The sequence below is a fragment of the Symphalangus syndactylus genome, chromosome 1 (assembly GCF_028878055.3).
Source record: "Symphalangus syndactylus isolate Jambi chromosome 1, NHGRI_mSymSyn1-v2.1_pri, whole genome shotgun sequence".
Classification (NCBI taxonomy): domain Eukaryota; kingdom Metazoa; phylum Chordata; class Mammalia; order Primates; family Hylobatidae; genus Symphalangus; species Symphalangus syndactylus.
Window position 1 is genome coordinate 123,358,508 of NC_072423.2, and position 24,021 is coordinate 123,382,528.

The following is a 24,021-nucleotide window of genomic DNA, read 5'->3' on the forward strand; positions in this document are numbered from 1 at the left end:
ACTGATTGCACCCTCTTGCACACCCTTACCCCTTAGATACTGAGGTTGGCCCTTTCTCCCTGGCCTCCTGGATGAAACCTTGAACAGGTCCCATTATTTCTTGGATCACTCTTAAATCATAAAAAGTCTTTCCATTGCTTTAATCTCCAGAATAATCCCATTCAGTATCAAAATGACCAGTCCTGTGTATTAGTGAAAAACTCCAAATTTCATTTAAAGTTAAACTTTCTTGCCTCTTCCAACTTGGCCCTATTTCAGGCTTTGAAGGCTGCTAGAGGGTAAGTGAGAGACAAAAAAGCTGCAGTCACTTCCTCTCATCCCCTTTCCCAGCAGCTGCTTGGGACACCTTTTGAGGGGAGGAGGGGAGGGGAGGAGAAGCCACACCTAGTTGGAACTGGCGTCTGGGTGTTGGCTTTTCTCTGGCCATGGCAGATGTTTAAAGCTGAGTCTCTCTAGAGACTTCTGTGGCTTCGTGGCATTGCATGCTGACCTCTCTCAGCTTGGTGGGTATTCCAGGTTGACTTTTTTTCAGGCACGCTGAAGGTTCCCTGGAGCTTCTGAGCACTGGGACACTCCCCTGCAACTCCCAAGAGGGAACAAGGTCTCCTCTGCTGGCCCCAGAGCCCTTGTGTTTTGGATATGGTCCCATCACCTCTCCCTAGGGTCACCTAAGGTACAACCCCTTTTAAATAGCTCCCAGCCAGCTTTCTCCCTGTGATGCACTCACATGTCCTCCTCTGGGGAAGCAGGACATTCTCAGGGCTCCATTAACTCCCCTTTAAGCTGTACATCAACACACATCTGTGTGTTCTCCAAGACTCTGGAAGAAACCCAGGCTAGCTCTCAGGAGCTAGACCTGTCTGGTCTCCTCCTTCCTCTGGGCTGGAGGAAGCACACCCTTTTCTCTCTTCCAAGGGGCTCAGGTCGGAAAACACTCCCCCAGCCCATCAGCCTTCTCCAAAAATGCCTCTCTCCAATGTCAAACTTCCTGGGCCTCTCTGATGTCAATCCTTCTGTACCTTCGATGTTGATAAAGGACTAAGGGTCCAAAACTGAATTGTAGCCTTTCTCTTTTAAAGTCCTAATACGTGGTCAAGCATCTTGACTCAGGATTTAGAAAGACTCACCACCTCTTTTGCACTCAGTGGAAACCAACAAGAGAATGTCACATGTGAGTATCTGGTTATACTTTAATAGTAACATGTTTCTTTATGGCAGGTATCACAGCAGGAAGGGGACATTTGTTCACAGAGTTATTTGATTTTTAGTGGAACTTTCAGAAGGGTAAGGACCATGTCTGCTTTTCCTCATCACTGTATTCCTAGTACCTTGCACAATGCTGGCCCCAGAGGGTGCTCAGTAAATGCTTGACTGACCTGATGAATCAATGAAGAAACCTTTTCCAACCAGGAAGCAGCGGTTTGACCTTCCTGCCACGCTGAGACACACGAATGGGGCTTCTAATGGCCTCTTGGTCCTAGGCACAGAGGCAGACAAACACACAAGGCTGGCGGTCCTGGCTGAGGGCTGGATTGCCTTCTGCTGCCACACATGGGGCAAAGAGAATGTTCATAAAAACTGGGTGGCAGGAAACTGCCCCAAAGCTTTCTTTGTGCATACATGGCCATCCTGCCTACAAACCCAAACACCATGCCAGGAAAGGAATGGAATGGAGAAGCAGACTTAACAAGTTGTTGGAACATGGAGGAAAAGCCAAGTGAGGTCAAGGGGATCTGAGTCAAACTCTACTGTTACCAGCATTCCCAGTGCCATCTCTAATTACTAAAATAAAGAGATTACATAGCTGGATTTGTTTTGCAGTGTTTATGCTGTTCTGGAATTTTCTGAATTGTATGCTCTGGATAGGGAGAATAGGTTTCTCAACTCAGAGTCTGTTTGCTTTCAATTTTGGTTGTTTGCTCTGTGTAGCTTTCGGACTCCCATCTGGTCCCTGGCCACCAGAATCCCCTGCCATCTGCACTTCTTCCTTGTGTGGCCTTTTCTTCCTAGATTTTCTTCTTCCCCGGCCTGGTCCACGGGTTGCCAAGGGTACTGTCTGACCTGATGGTGGAGCTGGCCATAGGAGAGCTGCTGACACTGCCCAGCTACCTGGAAAGCTGAGATGGGAGGATCACTTGAACCTGGGCTGTTGAGGCTGCAATGAGCAGAGACTGTACCACTGCACTCCAGCCTGGGTGTCAGAGTGAGATCCTGTCTCAAAGGAAAAAAAAAAACAAAAAACAAGGAAGCAGATCTTCCAGAAGTAACTGTGAAATTCTTGAGGGAGATGACTAGGGAGAACCAGAAATTATCACCACTCTGGTTTCTACTCACTCTTCAACAAGACTTGATTTTTAAAAATTTAGCTGGGTGCAATGGTACATGCCTGTAGTCCCAGCTACTTGGGAGGCTGAGGAAGGAGGACTGCTTGAGCCCAGGAGTTGGAGGCTGTAGTGGGCTCTGACTGTGCCTGTGAATAGTTACTGCCCTCTAGCCTGGGCAACATAGCAAGACCCCGTTCCCCAAAATATATATTTAACACCCACCATATGGCACTTATTAAGTGAAGTGTTGTAAGTATTCTATTAAGTGTTGTTAGCACTATATCAATGTTAACTCATTTAGTCCTCATAATGACATTAGGAAGGGACTGTTATCACCATTTACAGATGGGAAACTGAGGACTGAGCAGTTCAGGGACCTGCCCAAGAGTTCAGATTCAAATCCTGGCCACGGGCTCCCAAGTCTGTGCCCTTCACCTCTGTTATGCAGCCTCTCAGACACTTCAGGCTTTATTTAGAAGTTAAAAAAACAAAACAAAACAAAATACAAACTTCCTTAACAGTGACCCCTGCCTAAAAAACTCTACCTGCTCCTCACCGCCAAATATTAGTCCTTACTGTTGAGTCTTCTCCTTATGCTTTACCAGAAGCAAAGGAAGAGGCAGAGGAGCTTGCTGAGAGCAAGGGGAGATGTGAGCTAGAAAGCAGGCCATACTCTCCCTCACTCTGCCTTGCTTCCCACAGACAGAGATGTCAGTCCCCTCCCCAGCTCCACTTGCTCCTGGTATAAACGTACATTAATGAAGACTGCCAGTCAGGCAGGAATGGGGCCAGACCCCTATCTCAACAACCCCCACCTGAAAAGCCTCCCCAGATCCCTGCTCCAATGACTGCTGCTGACCCAGAGCTCAGATGGCCCCGGGACTCCGATCCCAGGCTTCCTGGCAGCCTTGTCACCCGTGGCCCCACGTGTGGCAGCAACAGCGTGGGTGAGCCCAGTGGCAAAGTGGCCTGTGGCTGCAGCCCAAGGTGTCACCCTCAGCTGGCTCTCCCTTTCTGGGGAGGAGCAAGAGGCAGCCTGCTTGCCCCTGGTCAGACCCCTGAGTCATGCCAGTTTCCAGCCCTTCTGGGCATCATATCCTAAAGCAAAGAGGCCAAAGCCAAGGAGAGCAGAGGAAGTTGTGCCCACAGCCCACACGAGGACAGCAGGCGTCCTTCTCATCTGAAGCGGATGGGCCAGGACACCAATCTGCTGCTTTCCCTCTCCCCGCAGCCTAGAGAGACAATACCCAACACGGAAGAGGGCTCGATGCCTGGGGAGACATCGCCACTGGATGCCATGGACTGAATTGTGTCCTCCAACACCACATTCACATTTTTAAGCCCTAACTCCCATTGTGATGGGCCTTTCAGGATATAATTGGGTTTAGAGGAGGTCATAGCCTTCATGATGGTATATAAGAAGAGACACTAGAGAGCTTTCTCCCTCTCTCTCCCTGCCATGTGAGGACACAGCAGGAAGGTGGCCGTCTCTAAGCCAGGAAGAGAGCCCGCACCACACACCAACTATGCTGGCACCTTGATTGTGGGCTTTCAGCCTCCAAAACTGTGAGAAAATTAATTTCTGTTGTGTAACCCACCCAATTTATGGGATAGTCGGCCCTCTGTATCCATGGGTTCCACATCCATGGATTCAACCAACCACAGATCAAAAATATTCAGGAAAAAAAAAAACAATAAAAATAACAATACAACAAAAAACCCAAAATACAGTATAACAACTATTTACATAGCATTGACATTGTTGTAGGTATTATAAGTAATCTAGAGATAATTTAAATTATACAGGAGGATATATGTAGGTTATATACAAATATGATGCCATCTTATATCAGGGACTTGAACATCTATGAATTTTGGTATCCACTGGGAATCCTGGAACCAATCTCCCATGCATACTGAGAAACAACTGTACTTTTTTTTATGGCAGCCTGTTCAAAGACACAGGGCTACTGATTATGCTTTTTTCCCCCTGGTTATTCTAACTACTAGCTTTGTACTTGAAAACGGATTGGTCCAATTTCATCAAGTGCTATGGTTTCAGGCTATGGAGTACAGCTACCAAACAGTTTTTCTCCACTATAGCTGCAAGGGGTTGGCAGAAGGGACTCAAGTTCATTCACTACCGTTTCTCCTCATTCCTGCATTCACAAAACATTCTTACAGCACCCACCCCTGCTGGGCACTTGACAGATGAGCCTTCCCTCTCAGCATCGTCCGTCTTCCTGTTAACTCCATTGCCTTCAGAGGCACCATCCACCCTGTTCTCCAAACCAGAAACCCGAGGGGTCCTTGGACTCCTGGCTTCGTCCCCCTACATATACTCAATCCACCCTGCTGACTTGACCTCGCTGTCTCCCAAGTACGCCCCCTCCTCTCCATCTCCTACCACTGATATGTGGAGTTATTCCCAAGGTGGTGCCCAGCCTGGACCCACATTTCCCAGCCTCCTCTGAGGCCGGCTGTGGCCATGTGACTAGTTCCCACCAATGGAAAGTCAGTGGAAGGGATGTGGGTCATTTCTAGGCTGGAGTGTTTAAGGGGTGGGTGTGCCTTCTCCACTGCTTCTTTCTCCTCCTGCCCCCAGGAGGCAGAAATCCTGGAGGTCCTAAGGGATTGCAGCAGCAGCAATGGAAAGCAACTGGAGTCCCAGAATCACCACGGGGAGGAAGCTACCTCCAACGAGGAATAGCCTTATTTGACTGACACGTGAGCAATGAACAAACATCTAGGAGGTCAAGTCATTGAAAATTGAGGGTTTGTTGCAGCAGTTAGCATTGTGTTAATACAGGTATACACAGGGTTACCTTTTCCTTAATGGAGGCTAATAAGCATGTTTAAGTAAAAAACTGGTGTAAAGGGAGATGTCTCAGTCCATAGAGGGATGAAAGAGACAGGTTGGAGGAATGAAAGGGTTCTCTACCATCTCAGAATATGGGTGCATGGGGAGGGAAGGCAGAGGTTGCATCCCCTCTTCAGCCCACTCCTATCCACCCATGACTAAGTTCAGGGCTCCAAAACCCACTCTATATATTTGCCTTCTTTTAAAACCCCAGGCAGGCAAATGTCCAGGCCCTCATAACTTAGAAAAACATCCCATCCTTTGTCAAAGTAACTCCATGCAGACCCAGACAGGGCTTCTGAGTAGAAACCAAAGGCGCGTGGGCTGGGAATCAGGGGTAGAAACATGGCCCTCAAGGCCAGTGCTGCTGGGGATGGGTTGGAATGTAGAGACAGGTTCCACAGACAGCCAAGAAGGAAAGTGCCAGAGACATTTCCCTAATCCAGCCAAGGCTCAAGCAGTGAGGCTCAGGCTTTTGGCTAAGGTCCACGGACAGGCTGATAGGAAAGGCCTAGGCTTTGTGTGCAAGGAAAGTCTGGATCCCCGAGGTCTACAGCTGAGGAGGAGGAGACAGCCCCAAAGCAGATCTATGAATCCAACCACCCAGAGAAATCTTCCTCCTGACTCCATTCTAAATGCTGCCAACTCCTTCTCTATCACTCCAACTCCCCAGCTCCCCAACTCTGGCAGCCACAGAGGCAACTTGAATACACAGCCAGGGGGGCACTCACTCCATTGCATGAACGGCTAAGGGTGGGGTACACTAGGGTCCCCAGATGCCAATGGGATTTGTTCCATCCCAGGTTACATAACCTCCCTACTGCAGCCAAGGTCTAAACTGAATATGAAAATGGAAAATGCTCCAGCAAATAAATTCCAGGGACATTAGGCAAATGGTCCTTTTACATAAACAATAGCTTTCGTTTTCACACAGACATGATGAAAAGGAGGTGGGGAAAAAATGAGGAGAAAGGGATCCTTCCCAGATCACAAAGCTTATCCTCAGCAGAGCCCAGCACCTCTGTTTACCCCAAAAACTGAGAGCCCTAGAGCCCAGGGGCAGGAGGGGTGGCATGGAAGTTTCCTCCAGGCCAGCACTGCCCAATGGAGGCAGACTCTCCCATGGGCAGGGCCTCCCCTCTGCAGGACAGGGTGGGGCAGAGCAGGACAGCAGAGGCGAGGACTTCCTGCATCTGAGCCACCCTGATAACCCCCAGGGCTGCACTAAGGACATGGGGTTTCCACTGGCAGAGTTCCTCCTGAAACAAAGCTGCAGGGTGCCCTGCATCTATGTGGAGTAGGGGTGGGGCAGTGGGCATATCGGCTGGAGGCTCTGACTCAACAGGAAGCCCTCTGACCCAGAGGCCACCCTCATCTCTGCGCCTGGGAGCCAGGGGTGAAGCATGCCTTAGCCCTCATCCATCCCCCACTAGGGCCCACCCACAGAGTAGGAAAGGGGGACATCTGAACTTTGGCAAAGAACCCAAGAGAGCCTTCCAGCCCCAGACAAGGCCATCCAAGCCAGTGCCAAGGGGCAGGGTGGGTATCTCTCGGAGGGTGTCTGGACTGAGGTCTACACCACAGTTATAAGCAGAACAAGGGCTGGTGTGGCCGTAGCTAAATATTTGGGCTTGGCTACACCATGCACAGGAACAATGTGTCTTCGGACTGAGCTGTGAAACCTCATGGGAGAGCCATGACTGGGAATGGGTCAGAGAACAAGAACCCAGCCCTCCTTCCTGTTGGCTCCCTCATGTACACCCTCACACAGCTCTACTCCACCCTGACTCTCCACCCAGCTCTGGAATATCTTCCTCTCATCTTCCTGTCCTCTGTCCCACTGCTCAGCGAGATAAAGCCAGCCAGGAGAACAGGGGGCTAGGGTGGCCTGAGGATACCATGAGGCTCCATGGGGAGCAGGGAGAGCCCAGTAGAGTCAAAGCTCATGAAAGGGTGGCCACAACCTGCTTTTTCAGAAATGAAGCAAGCACCCCCAGGCTGCCCGTGTCCTGAATTCCCAAAGCAATGTAACTCCTTTTTAAAAAGGAGCTCCAGAATACTATGCATCACATCCTTGGCTGGTAATGCAGCTGGGACTTGAGGGAGTGGACCCAGGGCACACCTCTACCTGTTAGGGGATGGCGGCTGCAGGTAGGGAGAGGTGTACAACATGGATGGGGGCAGTAAGGCTGGGGCAGGTGGTCAGGGAGGACTAACAGTGTGGAGGCAGACTGCGGGCCCAAGGTGTGGGAGGAGATGCAGAAGGTCATGTCATTTGCCCCCTTGGTACTTTGCAATGGGTAAAAGCCAAGTCCTTTCAATGGTCTACTAGGCCCTACACGGTCAGGCCTCTGTCATGTCTCTGACCTCGTCTCTTAATACCCACACCCTCATTCTGCTCTAGACACACTGGCCTCCTGACTGTCCCTGGAACAACAGGCACTCCTGCCTCAGGGCCTTTGCACTGGCTGTTTCCACTGCCTGGAATGTTCTTCTCCCAGATCCCTCCACATGGTTCTCTCCCCTTACCTCCTTCAAGCTCTTGATTAAAAACCTCTTTCATGAGGCCTACCCTGACCACTCTATTTAAAATTACAGCCCACCTTGGGTCGACCAAACCCCTTTCCCTTATCCACTTTTTTCCATAGCACTTATCAGCTTTTGTGTTTCCATACTCTATATTCCATATCTTCTATATCTCCATGTTAATTATGTTTATGGTTTATCTCTGCCTCTACCTGTTAGGATGTTAGCTCCACTATGGCATGGAATTTTGCTTCTCTTGTTCACTGGTGAGTCCCATGCTACCAGAATAGTACGAGCACATGATAGGTGCTCTATGAATATTTGAGTGAGTGAGTGAGTGAATGAATGAATGGCAGCATCTTCTCAGTGGGGTCCAGAACACCTGGTGAACAATAGTAGCAGCTCCAGTCACAGTGGCTACAATTCGCTGATGTTCCCTTTGGGAAAGCCAAGTGCTGTATGAAGATTTCTACAAACATCGCATCTTCCACCTACACAACTCTACCTACAGATACCATTTTATCTCCAATTTCTAGACAAGGAAGCCAAGGCTCCAGTTGAACAAAAATCACCAAGCTGGTCAGTGGGGCTGCTAAGATATGCACTGCAGCCTGTTTCCAAAGCTACAGCTTTGTATAAACATCTTCTGTAATCCTGTCCCTGCAGCAGAGCCCGTGTACGTAACTACAGTCATCCACTCAGACCCGACCATGGGTCCTCATGCTCCAGAATGCCACAAGGATGATGCTCAGAAAGGCAAGAGCAGGACAGGGCACTTGCTGGGGAACTAAGGACCCAGGGCTCCAGCCATCGCTGAGATTTACCAGCCATGCTCACTCTCCCTAAAATGACAGAGGTGGGTCGTATGGCTTCTGCAGTCCCTTTCATTGTCTGACTTGACAGAAATAGTATCACCCTGGGTAAGACCCAGGCAAGAACGGCCCTTACTCTGAACCCCATTCTCAGGAGACCCTCCTGGTTATTTCTTTGCAAGGGGCAATGAGTTTGTGAGGCCAAGGTCAGTCTCCACATCTCCCTCTTTCAGATATGCTCTGTGTGCCCAGGACAACAGAATTCCCTGCCCCAACAGCCCTAAGTCCTCCTTCCGGGTCCACGTTGGGCTCTGCTCCAGGGTTCGTCCACTCCACTGTAAAGTGCACCATGAGTGAATGTACCCCACCTGAGGTCCAAGGGCAGCCTCTGTGGGGAGGGGGTGGACGTAGCTTGGATGGGTGTTCACACACGCATGCACAGAAGGCCCACTGCCGTGCAGGATGGAGCCAGATGGAAAGAGAAGTGGTGGGTGGGCTGGTAAATTAAAATTTGGGGGCCCCCTTCTTCCTGCTTAAAAAAACCAAATACACTGCTCTATGGAGTCAGGCATATTAGTGTTCACCACCCCTTCGCAAATAAAGTGAGGCAATTACTATTGTTACATTTCACTTGTAGTTTCCTTGTGTTGAGACTTCTTTAGCCACAAACATTCTCCATGTTCCCTTCTTGGAATGTAATATGACATAAATCCCATCTGGGAGATAAAACCCCCATAATTGCTAGAGAAAATGTTGTACTTGAAAGAATCCCTCCCTAATTCTCCCAACGGGCATGCTAAGAAATCCCAAAGAAGAAAAGTAAAACCTTATTTATTTGAATTTGCTCTGATGAATTTACTCTGCCAGGTTCTTGGGAGAGGGATGGTGGTTGGACAAGTTATGGGGAAAGAGGGAGGGATCCCCAAGCTGACATCCCATGGGCTCTTCTGGCTAGAAGTGACCATTAAGTGATGTAGAGGCCAGAGGAGAAGAAAAACAAGGAGGCCTGATAATCAACCATGCACTTACTGAGCACCTACTGTATCCATGAGGGTCCTGGCCAGGAGCAGATGTTTCCTTCAAACAGGGAGACAAAAAGAATTCACTGAAGGGACTATTTACAACAGTAAAGGGGGTCAGTTTAAAAGAGACCCCCGTGGCAAAGCAGGGAGCTATTAATGCCCTAGGTCTGAAGCAGCAAGGTGGGGAGTGGTCACTGGAACCCCTAAGTTATTAGAACTAACCACCTGGCAGAAGCTATGGCCTTCTGTAGAGGGCCATGGTCACTATGGCTGGCCACTCTTCCACCCTCTTTTTCCAGTGCTCTGCTCTGACTGAACCCAACTAAAAGGCAGAGGAGAAGGTCAGTCTCCCAAGGACACAAAGCAGGAGGGATAATGGTGAAGAATGGATCCGGAGAGGGGAAGTAGAGAATAGCCAACATAGCCACTAAGGGCTAGATACTCTATGCTGTATGCCCAACCTTATGGTCTTCAAATAATTACACTGCCTATGATCCACTGTATTATTATTAATATTATTATTATTATTATTATTTGAGATGGAGTCTCACTCTGTCGCCCAGGCTGGAGTGCAGTGGTGCAGTCTTGACTCACTGCAACCTCTGTCTCCCGAGTTCAAGTGATTCTCCTGCCTCAGTCTCCCGAATAGCTGGGACTATAGGTATATGCCACCATGCCCAGCTAATTTTTGTATATTTAGTAGAGACGGGGTTTCACTGCGTTGGCCAGGATGGTCTTGATCTCTTGACCTCATGATCCGCCTGCCTTGACCTCCCAAAGTGCTGGGATTACAGGCTAGACTGCATTACTTATCAACTGTCCCCTACCCACCACCTGGTACTCCTACCCTTTGTCATTGACTCTAAGGTTCCTCTCATTAGAGGCTAATCTATTTCTACTCTATTTCCTCACTCTACTGAAGGATTGGGCCTCATGACTTGCTCTGGCCAATGGAATGAGGGAAGAAGTGATAGTGCCAGTTCTGAGCCTATCCCTTAAGAGGTCTCACATGTTTCTGCATGCCCCTTTTGCATTTTTGCCATCACCATGAGAAGAACCTGCCCCAGTAGCCAACTGGTTCTAGAAAGATGAGAGACATGGAGAACAGCTTCCCCAGCCAACGTGCAGACCTGTAGCAGAACTGTCCAGCCATCCCACAGATCCATGAGAACATAAATGCTTCTTGATGTGTGCCATGGAGTTGTGGGGCAGTTTGTTATGTGGCAATAGCTGACTAATACAGTCAGTCTACCCAAGGAAATAAGCCATCCCATTCTGTAACAGAAGTTACAGGTTATCTAGCTTCAAGGGAAAGCATGACCTCAGGTGGGGTACACTCACTCATGGTGCACTTTACAGTGGAGTGGACGAACCCTGGAGCAGAGCCCAACATGGACCCGGAAGGAGGACTTAGGGCTGTTGGGGCAGGGAATTCTGTTGTCCTGGGCACACAGAGCATATCTGAAAGAGGGAGATGTAGAGACTGACCTTGGCCTCACAAACTCATTGCCCCTTGCATAGAATCAAGTCCAACATGACAATGAGAGGTCAGTAGTGTCCAGAAGGGAAAGAGAACACATGAAGTCCCAAGGCTAAGACATGAAACCTGTCCTGATGTGGAAGCCTATTCTCAGTGCTTATATAACCTCTCAGAGGAATGGATGCTTGATTTGTTTTTTAATTTACACCCAGCCTTGTTCCAACAGGATTTAAGGCTGCTTACAATAATGCTCACAACAAAATAAGTGAGAAAAGTAGAGCAGCAAGGAAATCATGGCATGTGAAACCAAGGTATCAACAAATCAAATCCAAGTCCTCCTGCTAGACATGAACTACATACATAGTTGCCTCTGAGCTTCTGCAAAGCTAGTGCAAAGATAGAAATAAGATTGGGGGCATGAGTAAGGTACAGATGAACAAGTAATTCAGAAGAAGGACAGCTATTTTCTGAAACTGAGATCTGACAGACATGTCTTTCATGAGGCCTCATAAGACATTGGGTTATGTCATGAACAATGTCCTCAACAGAACCCTCAACAGAAAATACATTAAATATGATGATGATGATGATAACAATAATAGCTAATGCTTACAGGGTGCTCATCATGCACATGCATATGTTTTCTAGGTGCTCAACATACAATTTATTTAACCCCTTTCTTATTATCCTCAAAGAAAATACAGTGGCTATTTCTCATCATGACCCACAGGTGAGCTACTCTGGGAGGACAAGGACCTATGCACAGCAGTCTGGGGACACCTCTCCAGAAAAGAAATCTAAACCAAGAATATATATTAGAGCAACCCAGGAGAATCCAGAAATAAAGATTTGTAAACAAAGTATCCCAGTTTTCCAATATTGGCAATTGTATAGGTTAACTTTTTGCCAGGCGAGCAAAGCATGATGGTGAGGAAGACTCAGCCTGCAGGCCACTAGCTTTCAACCTCTGGCCTACAAACTAATGGAGGGCAATAACTTCACGCACTCCACCAAAAATAGAATTCATTTCCACCAAGGTTTCAATAAATATTAAAGGGCAGGAGGTTTGAAGGCCTACTGGTTGACAAGTTTTAAGATGGTGACATTCCAATGCTGTTAAGTATAGAGGCTTGAGGATTGCTTAGGCCAGAGTGGAACAGACATCTTCTTTTGTGGGTTGTGGAACAGGAGAAGACATAATCCCTGACTAGAAATGGGACAAAGAGGGTCCAAAAATCAGCCAATCAGTCTTGGAGAAGTCACACTGTTATTTCTCCAACTACGGGTTTATTCCTTCAACTTAATGGGATTGTACAGAACCCACTAAGACCAGATAGTCAGTCTACCCCCACCACTCCTTGGACTCACAGTCATCAAATGTGCCATCAATAAGTAACATCACCACTACTATCCAAAATCCTGCCACCTAGGCAGTCACTACTTACTCTACTGAGAAAAACAAACTCTCCTTCCTTTTCTTAAGAGGAAATTTGGAATGGGGTTGGAGGTAGGAAGAGTAAGAGCAGAAAACAAGAAATACCATATACATTTAGCCATCTTCCTCCCCTTAAAAGTCAATCCCTATTTGGAAATGTTTGCTGCCCCTTCTTAAACAAGACAAATGACCTCAGGGCCAGAGAAATAAAATCCCCTGCCCATCTTGACTCAACAGGTTCTCTGACAAGCTAAACACAGCTGCACTTCAACTGCTATTTTTAGATTCTATAAATTCTGGCCTCTCTTTTTCTCTTGAAATATGCTTTAGAGACTTGCCAAAGACTTTTATCTAGGCTCTAACTCCATGACAATAATTTCATGAGTATGAAATCACCACTATGGCGTTTGTTTGCTGCTATTGTCATTATTAGGAATATACTCATAAAACACGTGGAGGGTTTCTTTCTCCTTGGAGGGGAGGCTGCCTGCCTCTAATTGCCATTGTAGTCTGAATTATGGACAGGAAGAGGAGATTTTGCCACCAAACTGATTTCCTTTTTAAAAAGTGGAAGAAAAAGAACCAGAACAAGGGCTGCTTACCTCCAGGACAGTGTTTCTCAAAGTGTCCCAGATTTCCAGGTGAACACCTCCTACCAGATGTATCCAATTGAATTTTGTGGAAGTGGGGTCCTGGCCCCACCTGTAGTAGTCATGCCACTACAGCACCCAGCTTTGAGAATGCTGCTCAGTTCCAAAGCCCACCCCAAGTCCCACTCTGAGTTCGCTCTCACTTTGTTCTGACAATTAAAGCAGATGGCTGCAGGGAGGGCACCAAAGTCTTCTACGGTGTTAGCAAGGTGAATATCAGGGGTCCTGATGCTTTCAAGACATTGTCTTGCTTTCCAGACCTTGCTCAAAACTGACCAACTTGATTCTGGAAGCTGCCATCTAAACAGGGCAGATAACTGGAACACAATCCCTTCAAAGCAAGAAATAGAACTGGGTCTGTCCCACTGCATTCAGCATCCAACATAGCCCAAGAACACGCATTCTCTCTTTCCTCCAGATAGTCATGAATCCAGCCAGCCAGCCAACATCTTGTGGGTGTCATCCCCATGCACAGTCCTGGGCTACACTGTCAAACAGTCCTCACCAATCACGCGTTCAAGACCCAACCTAAGATCCATGTTTGAGTGTTCTCTTTCCCTCCCTTTTTCACATCTAAGACTTCAGCTATTCCTACTGTCTTTACCTCCAAAAGTTCTCAAGACTCGCTGCTTCCCTCTGTTCCCTCTGTGACCACACTAGTCCAGCCGTCTTGTCCACTGTTCTTGCCTCCTAGCTGGGCTGTCTGCTTCCACTCCAGCTCCTGTCCTCCATTCACTCTCTCCACAGGCCCAGAGTGATTTTTTGAAAATATCTACAATATCAGGTCACTTCCCTGCTTCCCAGAGCACTGTAAATAAAATCCAAACTTCTTAGCTTAGCCTATGTAGCCCAGCACACTCTGCTCTTCATCCCTCTCTCTGGGTTTTCCTTCATATATTATTTTGTTCAATCTTCCTAACAACGCTTTGAAGCAGGAATTAACCTCAAGTTCCAGGTGAGATTCTAGAGAGTCAGAGAAGTAAAGTAACTCGTCCAGAGTCATAGAGCCAGTAATTGTAGAGTCAGAATTCATTCCCGTGTCTTTTGGACACCAAAGTCCAAGTTCTTTCTACTCAACCTCTTAGCTCATGTTAATCAAATTCAAAAACAGAAATACGGCAGGAAGCCCCTAGGATTCCTTATTACTGTATGTATTTCCAAAGGTCAGACCTGAGTTGATTTAGAATGGCCATACAGGAGCACATCCAGGATAAGAAAGAGAAAAGGTAAGAAAGAAGAAAAGGAGGGAAGAGGAGAAGAGAAAATGAGGAAGAATAATGGATGCTCTGGCGAATATTTTAAAAAGAATTACAAAACTCAGCTCAAACTTCCATCTGCTGTGGGCCAAAGCCCTGTTAAGCTTCCAATGCTAGAGGGTGGTGCCAATAGTGATTTTTCCCCTCTCCCTAGAAGTTGCAGTCCCTGGTTACATCACCTCTCCCGAGACTTAGTGGACAAAGTGAATCAGCCAGTCACATAGTAAGGCTCACCAAAGACACTTTCCGACTGAGAAGTCCGGCTGTCAGAGTTTCCTTCCCTTCCAGAGCAAAAGGGGAAAGCCCCTCCTTCCAGCCATCCACTGATTTTTCTTGTGGTGGAACATAAATTTATGTAACTAGATTTTCAGAAGGATTCCCTGTCCTTTTACAAACATGAAGTACTGACACAAGTTTTCTCAGACATCTCCCATCTTTCCACATTGTCAGTTCAAACTTGAAAAAAAGAGTGAAAAGTGGCATTTTTCATAAAGATTTCTCCCCAACAATCTACTGATACTGACTAGTGGCGAAACCCTTCTGTCTTGCTTTCCTAATATCTGGAATCAGGTAGTACTTGGTATGTACTTCATATGGACCATACTGCTAATTTTCATGCCTAGAATTACTTTTCCAACGTTATTGGTAACTATTAGACTCTTTACCATTAAAAGCACATTAAACAGATAATTATGTAAAAGCTCTCTGGGAAGAAGTTAACCTTTTAAAAATGCTTAACAGGAAATCATTTATAACTGCATATCCATGGTGAGGGATATGGGAGGCAAGGGCTGAATCTGAATCAATTGAACAAAGATGGGCTCTAACGTCAACATGTGGGCCCCTGGCTTGATACAAAGAGGAGAGGATAAGCTCCTGGCTTCCAAATGGCGTAGGATCTGATAGGAGGGTTAGATACTATAAACAGAATATTTGGCAGAATATATTAAGGTTCACACATGAGGTTCTTCATATATTCTAGACCATGGCAGAGACTACATGCCTAATCAATATCCATTCTCTACTTTTCTCTTTTAACCAAACTCAATTTTATTCCAATCGACAATATGCCTACCTAAAAGACATTTTCTAGTCTCCCCTGGAGAAGAGGTGGTCAAGAAGATATAAGCACAAACCATAATGTGAGGCTTCCAGGAAAACTCCATAAATAAAGACAAATTAGCTGGGAGATAATTTTCTTTTGTAATCTTGTCTCTTCCTTCTTTTTCCTATCTGGAATTTGGATGTGATGGCTGGAGCCCCAACAGCCACATTGGGCCATGAGGTAACTTTGAAACTGGAAGCCATGTTCTGAGGATGGTGGAACAGAAAGAGGAAAGGATCCTTGATCTTGATGTCCATGGAGCCACCATACCAATGCTGAATTACTTCGGTGTGAGAATAAACCTCTACTGCATAAACTTATTTGGGTTTTCTGCTACATGCAATTTGACTTGGCTTGAAAGAGTGGTGGCACCATGTGACCATTAGGGGAGGAGTCAAGAGAAGGATGGGCTGATGAGATGGCTTCCCTGGGACTATGCACACTGCTGGGAGGCCATTTCCTGGATACCAGAGGACAGGTTCTCAAAACTTCTCTTGGGAAGGATGAGATACTAGATCATGATGGAGGGGACAAGCCTCCTATCTTTAACATGATTTAACTTCCACTAATCAATTACGAACCATCTCATTTGGCTTCTTCCTCTTCTCCCTCTCTGCTTGCTCCCCTTTCTCAGCCCTAGGTGACTGGCACATGACTATACATGGCTAAACCTTACAAGGAATAGGAAGCAAACATCTTAGGACTTTACCTTCTTTCTTCTCTCCCACCATGATGAAACTTTCCCTGTAGCCCTCTTGGGGACCTGGACACAGAAATAGCTCGGACACAGGAGTCCGCTGAGATTATGACTTATGGGAGGCAGATTTCTCTCATCATTATTTTGTTTAAGGCCAAAAGGATTCCAAACAAAATTCCTGATACCATCTAAATCCAAATCAGAGTGGCGGTCCAGGGCCAATGGGAGAATGGTCTCTCTTGCCCAGTTAGTAGATGTAAGCAAGCAAGACTGTTGCAGCCGAGGGACCACTGTGGCATGGCCAAGCCATGGGGAGAAAAAGATGGGTGAAAGGAAGGAACTCCCTAAGGGAATGGCAAGTCAAGACTGAAGATGGACAGCTGCTGTCTTCCTTGAAAATTCATCCAAAAGCTGACTGGCCTTTACGTTTCCCACCAAAAAGCAGTGGGTCATTCCATATCCCTCTAGGGGTGAAGACCCTTCTGAAGGAGGCAAGCTTCTCCACCCCTTACCCCACACGGGCCCATAAGGCACATAAATCCTTATGAAATGAGCTCATCCAAAACTTCCCAGCAGTGAACTAAAATTTAGCAACATCATGCAGTACATTTAAAACTTCCAAAATCAAACCTTTCTTTCCAACAGAAACACAAGTTTTCAAAGAGCAAATGGAACCACAGTAGAGTGTCTTCCCCTCATTGAACATTTCTTGTACCTCTCAACTGCAGCCTCCCACTCCCCAAAACAATCCTTTCTAGAACTAAAAATATCAAACTTTATTAAGTATCAGTTCCTCACTAGAAACCATGTTTGGGCTTCAGATTAAATAGCAAGAATTCTTTAAAACTACATTATTTTTAAAAAAGCAAATAATGACCAAGGGAAAAAGAATCCCAGATTTTTCCAATACAACATAAAGATGACAGCATGAGATAATACTGAAGCCCTCCAGGAAGAAAGACCAACACACGAATCATAAAGGGCTCTATTTATACTCCAAGTGACGCTCACAACTAAATAAAAACGTGTTTCTGTTTCCACAAATCTACTTAAATTTCACATGTTCTGCGCACTTAGCCGTCATCACACAGGAAGAAGTCACAGAGTTTCACAGTAGATGTGGAAATGGAAGGTTTTATTAATTGCTCCTCTTGTACCACAACCTAATTAAAAACAGAACAAAAACAGTTCAGAAGTTTCTAATGCATGTTGGGGGGTTGAAGGAAGGCTGGTTATTCCAAAATTAAAGAAGCCACCAGAAAGAACTTAATCTTTCCAGCCATCATCTATGCCACTTTTTTATGCCTTTTAAGGGTATGTTAGAAATGCACCAGAAGATGGCTGGGAAAACCCATTTGGATGATATACCAGAATCAGCAATAGCTGGTTCCACCGTTAGTGTTTGGGCTTGGAGATCCACTTGATGTCAGCTATGAAGGTGCCAACACCACTCTCGGCTCAGATGAGGCCAACAGCATCATTTGGGTTTTCTGATTGTATTCACTTAATGCCCAGCCAGGATTCCTTTTATACTCAAGAAAACTCAAACAATTAACTGAAGCTCAAGGCATTCCCACCCAAGAAAGAAAGTGGAAGTGGGGCAGAAAGGCTGAAGGGCTCAGCCATATCTAACTAGCAAACGTGGGAATCCCCATTCATCCACAGGGTGGTGTCATGGCTGTACCACAGGAAGGAAATGACTTCTGTGGATGTGGCCCTCATCTTTCTGTTCTTCCCAGCCCCACTGACCACCTGCACCACATCAGAGGAACAGAGCCCAAGGACTGGACGACCCCAAGGATGGGTCCTGAGGGGAAGGGATCGGCCTGTGTCAGACTGGACCACATGGTGTCCTAGCTGCACGTGGCTCTGAATGAGCAAGGTGACTTGATTCTACCATTTCTGTTTCACTCTATTTTCATTTTTTAAAACAAGAATTGTGGTTGGAGGTGGAGTGTGGTGGCTCATGTCTGTAATCCCAGCACTTTGGGAGGCCGAGGTAGGTACATCACTTGAGTTCGAGACCCGCCTGAGCAACATGGCGAAACCCTTGCCTCTACGAAAAATGCAAAAAATTAGGCAGGCATGGTGGTGTACGCTTGTAGTCCCAGGTACTCGGGAGGCTGAGGGAGGATGGCTTGAGCCTGGAAGGTGAAGGTTGCAGTAAGCCGAGATTGCACCACTGCATTCCAGCCTGGGCGATAGAGCCAGATCCTGTCTCAAAAACACATTATGGTTGGGACCTCCATGCTTGGCTGTGGCATGCCTGTCATGCTCCATGGAGTCTTCCCCCTCACTCTCTTCCCACCTCAACCTCTCCATCAGGACTTTTCTAAGCAAAAAGTGAGCCCAGGGGGAATGTTTCCTGACCACCCACCTCACACTGTTGTAACTGAAATCCTTCATAACAAAATGAAGATCCCAACATTGACATACAAATTATTCATCAAAAGCCTGGCTTTCTCTTATTAAGGAAAAAATATATCAATACTCCTCATTCACAGGAAGTGCATCTGCAGGAAAGTTACGAGTGTTTCTATTAAAAGGCTGCTCCAGGCCAAGGCCAAATTCATCCTTTTCTCCTCTCAGCTCCCCTAGCCGTGTGTGCCCAGCTGCAAGAAGGCGCTGGCCCACATCTTGTCATTACCAGCTATGTCCTCCCTGGAGGATGACGCCCTTGAGGACAAGGACAGTGACCTGTTTACCCCTGTGTCCTTGGAGACCAGCAGCATCCAGGGAAGAATTAAAGCCACCTGAAGCTCCACTGGCTCCAGGCTGCTGGCCAGTGAGCTTTCCCGGGGGTATGGCCGAGCCCTTCATGGCTTTTCTGAGAATCATCAGTTCCAAAAGTATCCTTTTACTTGACTCTGGGTTTTGTTTCTTAAGAGTGATTTTCAGAAAGTCTAAAATTAGCCACCCTAAAACTCAATTATGAAAACCTTGACCTATTATCAGAATAATAAATGTTTTGAGTTGTAATGGCTTGTTTCCATAGTGCTCAAAGCATTTTGCAGGTAGCCCCATTTTTGGCAAGCAGATACTCCAGGGTGGATGATGCACAGCCATGCAGCCATGCATCTGTAGCCATCCTTTTTCACCTGGGTCACTGTCTCCCTTCTACCAGGACGACCTTGGCACTAAACAAAACAGCCAAAGACTAAGAGTATTGAGTACTGATTCCCCAGTCAACACAAATTGGGCTTGGGTTCTGTCTCAGTGCTCTCTGCTTATAACACCTTGGGCAGAGCTGCTTTCCTTTCTTGGCCTCAGTTTCTTCGTGGGTATATGACAGCACACACTTCACAGGGCTGTGGTGAGGACTAGCAGAGACAACTTGGGTAAAGAGGTTAGAATGGTGCCTGGGTACAGTCAGCACTCAGTAAACACTAGTTGCCATCATTGATGTTATTTTTGTGACTCTCACTACCTTTATTTGCCCTTAAATAGGAGACAGCAGAGAAAGCCAAAGTTACACAGCAGCCTGAACAAAACACTAGTAGGTGAGGGCCTGGTGGAATATGCTGTTAAATGCCCGCTGAAGGTCAACTGGTGATCTGGGACTCCTCCTCCTTGCAGCACTCTGAAGCCCCCAAACCAGCAAACAGGACAATCTAGAATCTGCTACTACCAAGCAGGAATGCCCTAGGATGAGTGGCACCAGCAGCACAGGGCACAGGTACCTTGGGGTAAGAAGCATCTGTGGTCATGTAAACTTCCTCACCACCAAGATGCTCACCAACGGACATCATTTTATCATCAAACACTGAAATGCAACTGTGTATAGCTGCGCCCACCCTATTACCCTTGACTCAAGGGGACTTCAGCAAAGCTGCCTCCAAGGAAATACACTCTGTACACAGATGAAAAAGACCCTTGAAAGCAATTCCAGGGCAGGGTCTTCTGGAAGGTTCTGAGAATGAGTTCCAGGTCCAGAAGTCTGGATGAAGTCACTCTGATCCTGCTGGAGCCGCAATCCCGATATGGACCTGCTCTCCCAGTGTGACCTCAGACCTTCACCATCCGGAAGGGCTGAGCACAGCCCCACCCAAAGAAACCCCCCTTCTGCAAAGAAGGAACACAGCTGCGGCTGCTGTGACCTTAAGTGATTTGCATAGTCAATATTCCCCACTGTGATGGGAAATGGCTGTGAAACAGCAAGGAACTTTCCAAAGGCTCAATGAGAAATCAACTGTGGGGCTAAAAGGAGACAAGGCAGGAAGTTTAGGAAAAGGTAACCACATCCCAGTGGGAGTTCAACAGCTTTATAGCTTACTGGTTAAAACCATAAGTTTTAATTTCAGATTGGATCTTAATGTAACAATCCTTGGCTGCAAGACCTGCATGAATATGGAATAACAGGAAAGAATAATAGGAAAAAAATCAGCAAAGGTGACTCTTGGGACTGATATTTTATTACACCACACTTGATCCTAACCCAAAGGTCAGAAAGCAATAGGATTTTACTCTCTACTTAACCTGGAGCTTCTCCAACCATTATTTAAAGTTGGACGTTCTGAAGATATGAAGCTGATTCAAAAATAAAAGAGGGTTTATTTTGGTGGGGAGGGGCAAATAAAAAGGAAATACACTATTAACAGTCTTAAAAGAAATATCTACCCTATGAAGAATATCAGGACCAAAAATAAACTTCACCTAAATGTAAAATAAACTTTTACAACCAATCTTCTCCTGGTGTGGATTTTTTTCTTTCTATCTGACTTAAACATAAGCAAGACAGGACATCGACTGGGATGAACTTTTCCCTTTTTAGATAGTATATGGAATTTTCAAGGCCTGAGCTAAATATAAATAAATCTTTAAAAGGTCAAATTTTCAACAGGATAAGAATATAATATGGAGTCCTAGGATTCCCATGTGAAGTGATTATCTAGAAGAGCCACTAGATTGGTGCCCTGCTCATTCTGCCTAGCTCAGAGACAGATGAAATATTTGTGGGGTGAATGCACGGCCCGGCATCCCTTGTCCTTGTCCACTCCTGCCACTGTGTCCACACTGACCTAAGCCTCTACTCAGGATCTTCACAGGTGGCTCCCCGTACCTGGCACACATGGCTCATATTCTCTTCTTTCAATGTAAAAATACATTTCCTTCCTTGAAGCTATTGCTAGATCACAGAAGTGCCAGGCAACCGCACTCTCTCGGAAATCTCACTAGGAATCAAGTTGCCATGCTCTGAGGAAACCCAAGTCAGCCCAGGCAGAAAGACCACATTGAGAGGCCATACGTAGGTGTTCTGGATGACAGCCCATCTGAGGTCCCTGTCCTAACCATGCACCTGTGGGACACGTGGGCAAAGACACCCCAGGGGACTCTAGCTCCTGTGGTTGAATCTCCCCTGCTGAGGCCCCGAATGTCATGGAACACTGAGTCTGAATAACCCACAGAATCTATGAGCAAAATAAAATGATTATTTCATAGCCCCAAGTTTTGGAGTCATTTGTTACAGAGGTAGAGTAACTGGGACATCGTGTCTCAGTAAACAGAATCACAAATCTGAATGAGAACCCAAAGTGAAAAACGAGCCAGGTGTTTAAACACACTGGGAACAAGGTGGTCCCTGAAGCAGCAGATGAAGTTAAAATCCCAGCTCTGAATGTTATGGCTCTTTTAGAATTTGTCTAGCAGGTTTTCTGGTCTTTACCAGAAAAGTCTCCCCTGTCCCTCCACAAAAAAAAAATCCCAGCTCTGTCATTAACCGCCTGTGGAGCCTGGGCCAGGTTCTTCTCTGAAGTCTCCACTGTATAAACTGTAAAATGAGACTAACAGAAGCTAATGAGACCACTGCAGGGATTAAATGGGACAGTTTAAGTGAAGTGTGAGGCCAGGTATGTAAGGTATTGTTATTAACATCACATGTGAGATCTTATCAAAGTCTATACATCTTCATTTTACAGACATGATTTATGACTCCATCATGCTTTTCAGGCTTATTGGAAAATGAGAGTGAGAGGTGATGATGAAAGCAGTAACAGGTAAAAAATTAAATGAGGCTTAAAGAATTCTAGAACTGTACCATGTTCCTCCCTCCAGCTGATTTTCTCTAGAATGTACACTGTTAGCATCTACAAAACACAACCTTGAGTAGGTAGGAAAACTAAGGATTGTAGTCCTTAAAAAGCATATACACAAATATCACCCATTACAGTATGAGACGTCTTTGGATGTCTCAGTCTTGTAGTAAGAACTAAAATGTATTGCCTTCTATCTGTAAGTGACAGGTCCAATTCTAACTGCATAAGCTATATTATCTTATTTGGTCCTTACAGCAATCCTACTAAATAAGTTGTAGTATTATCCCAACTTTATAGGTGAGGAAACTGAAGTGCAGGGAGGTCACATCACTGGCTTAGGATCACACAGGGATGATGTGACAAAACAAGGATTCCCAATCCAAGCATTCCAAAGCCAGGCCATGCTCTTAACCACTCCACAGTAAGGCTTTCTTGCGGTCATTTTCTTGAGGGTAAAATGTGAACCCCCATTTGGTTCATTTCCTATCTAATTGTTGGGAACTTAAAAGGTACTGTTAATAATAATCCTGCCACTCAAGCTCCCTCGAAGAAACAAAGGGAAAGACAGAAAAGACTTTCACCAGAACACAGGAAAAAAACAATGTTTTCTGCCATCTCTAACACACTTGGTGTGTGAATGACATGTGTCCATCCTCAGAGACGCCTAAGCATGTTTACAGGGCAGGATCCAGGAGGTGGCAGCTGAATGTTAATGGTCCATGTCTCATGGCTTGGATTCTGCTGAAATCTTGAGACAAAACTCAACGGGCTACTAAAATAATTTACGAAATCCCCATGATCCCCACTAGCCCAGAATTCATAGAGCAAACAGTTCAGTTCCCTCCTTTCTTTAACCAAAAATGCAGGGTCATAAGCTGTCTTTTGGAATTTCTGAGACTGAGGGCAAGCAGAAAGGCAGGATGAATAAAGGATGACAGCTCTTCAGATGGTGAGACATGATGGACAAGGACTCCTCCCTTCCATGCTCCCCTGCCACCTTCCAGCCCCAAGTATCTCCTTGCCTTCCTAGTGCCTAGGAAAGCAGAAAGCAGATTCCCTCCCCAGGATCCAGACCTCCTTCGTGGTCTAGATTACTATATCTCAGAGCGTGGTCCCAGGACCAGCAGCATCAATATCTCCAGAAAGTGCTTTGAAATGCACTCCTAGCCCCAACCCCAGACCCACTGAATCAGAAACGCTGGGGTGGGGCCCAGCAATTTGTGCTTTAGCAAGTCTTCCAGGTGATTCTGATCCCTGCAAAAGTTTAAGAACCACTGGTCTCAAATGAAAGCCACAGGCCTGAATGATGGGACCACAAGAGGGCTCTAGTACATCTTGTCCAGCCCCACTTCCAGCTAATGTCCAGACAGAATGTCTGGCCACTTGAATCACTTCCCACTCAATACCCACCCAAGAAGGCCCAGCCTTTTTGTCCAGTTGTCTTATCTTAATCATCATTTTATTCATTAAACATAAACCATGGGCAGCACAGGTGTAGTTTTGTGAGACTCTGGGCTTCCCATAAGCACAGCTCAGATTTTGCACTCTCTCTCCATCTCTTGGACAACTAGTGTGTGATACACTGCCTCCAGTAGATCTCCCTGCCCTGAGTTGGACCCTAGCCTGGGAACAACAACTCCGGGCATGCAGTATTGCTATGCAATCCCTCCTGCCCCCAAAAAGGGCCTCTGCTGAGATGCCTCCCATAAGGGACTATCCACTGGGTTTGTTCTTTTCTTCAAAATTACCACTCCTAAAGGGAAAGTTCCTTCTCAGAAAAAGTGGGTCATATGTTTCTGGCCTGATGGGCCTCACTGTCTTA

General features: G+C 46.3%; 1 protein-coding gene and 1 non-coding gene across 4 annotated transcripts in view; one reads left to right on the top strand and one right to left on the bottom strand.

Moving 5' to 3' along the window:
- ITGA9 (integrin subunit alpha 9) overlaps positions 1 to 24,021 on the bottom strand; it is a 376,700-nt gene that overhangs the window by 231,495 nt on the left and 121,184 nt on the right. The gene's annotated exons all lie outside the window — the stretch shown is intronic.
- On the top strand, positions 21,780 to 21,842 carry LOC129461474 (U7 small nuclear RNA). Its single transcript, XR_008650563.1, has one exon. It is a non-coding gene; the product is annotated as a U7 small nuclear RNA (small nuclear RNA).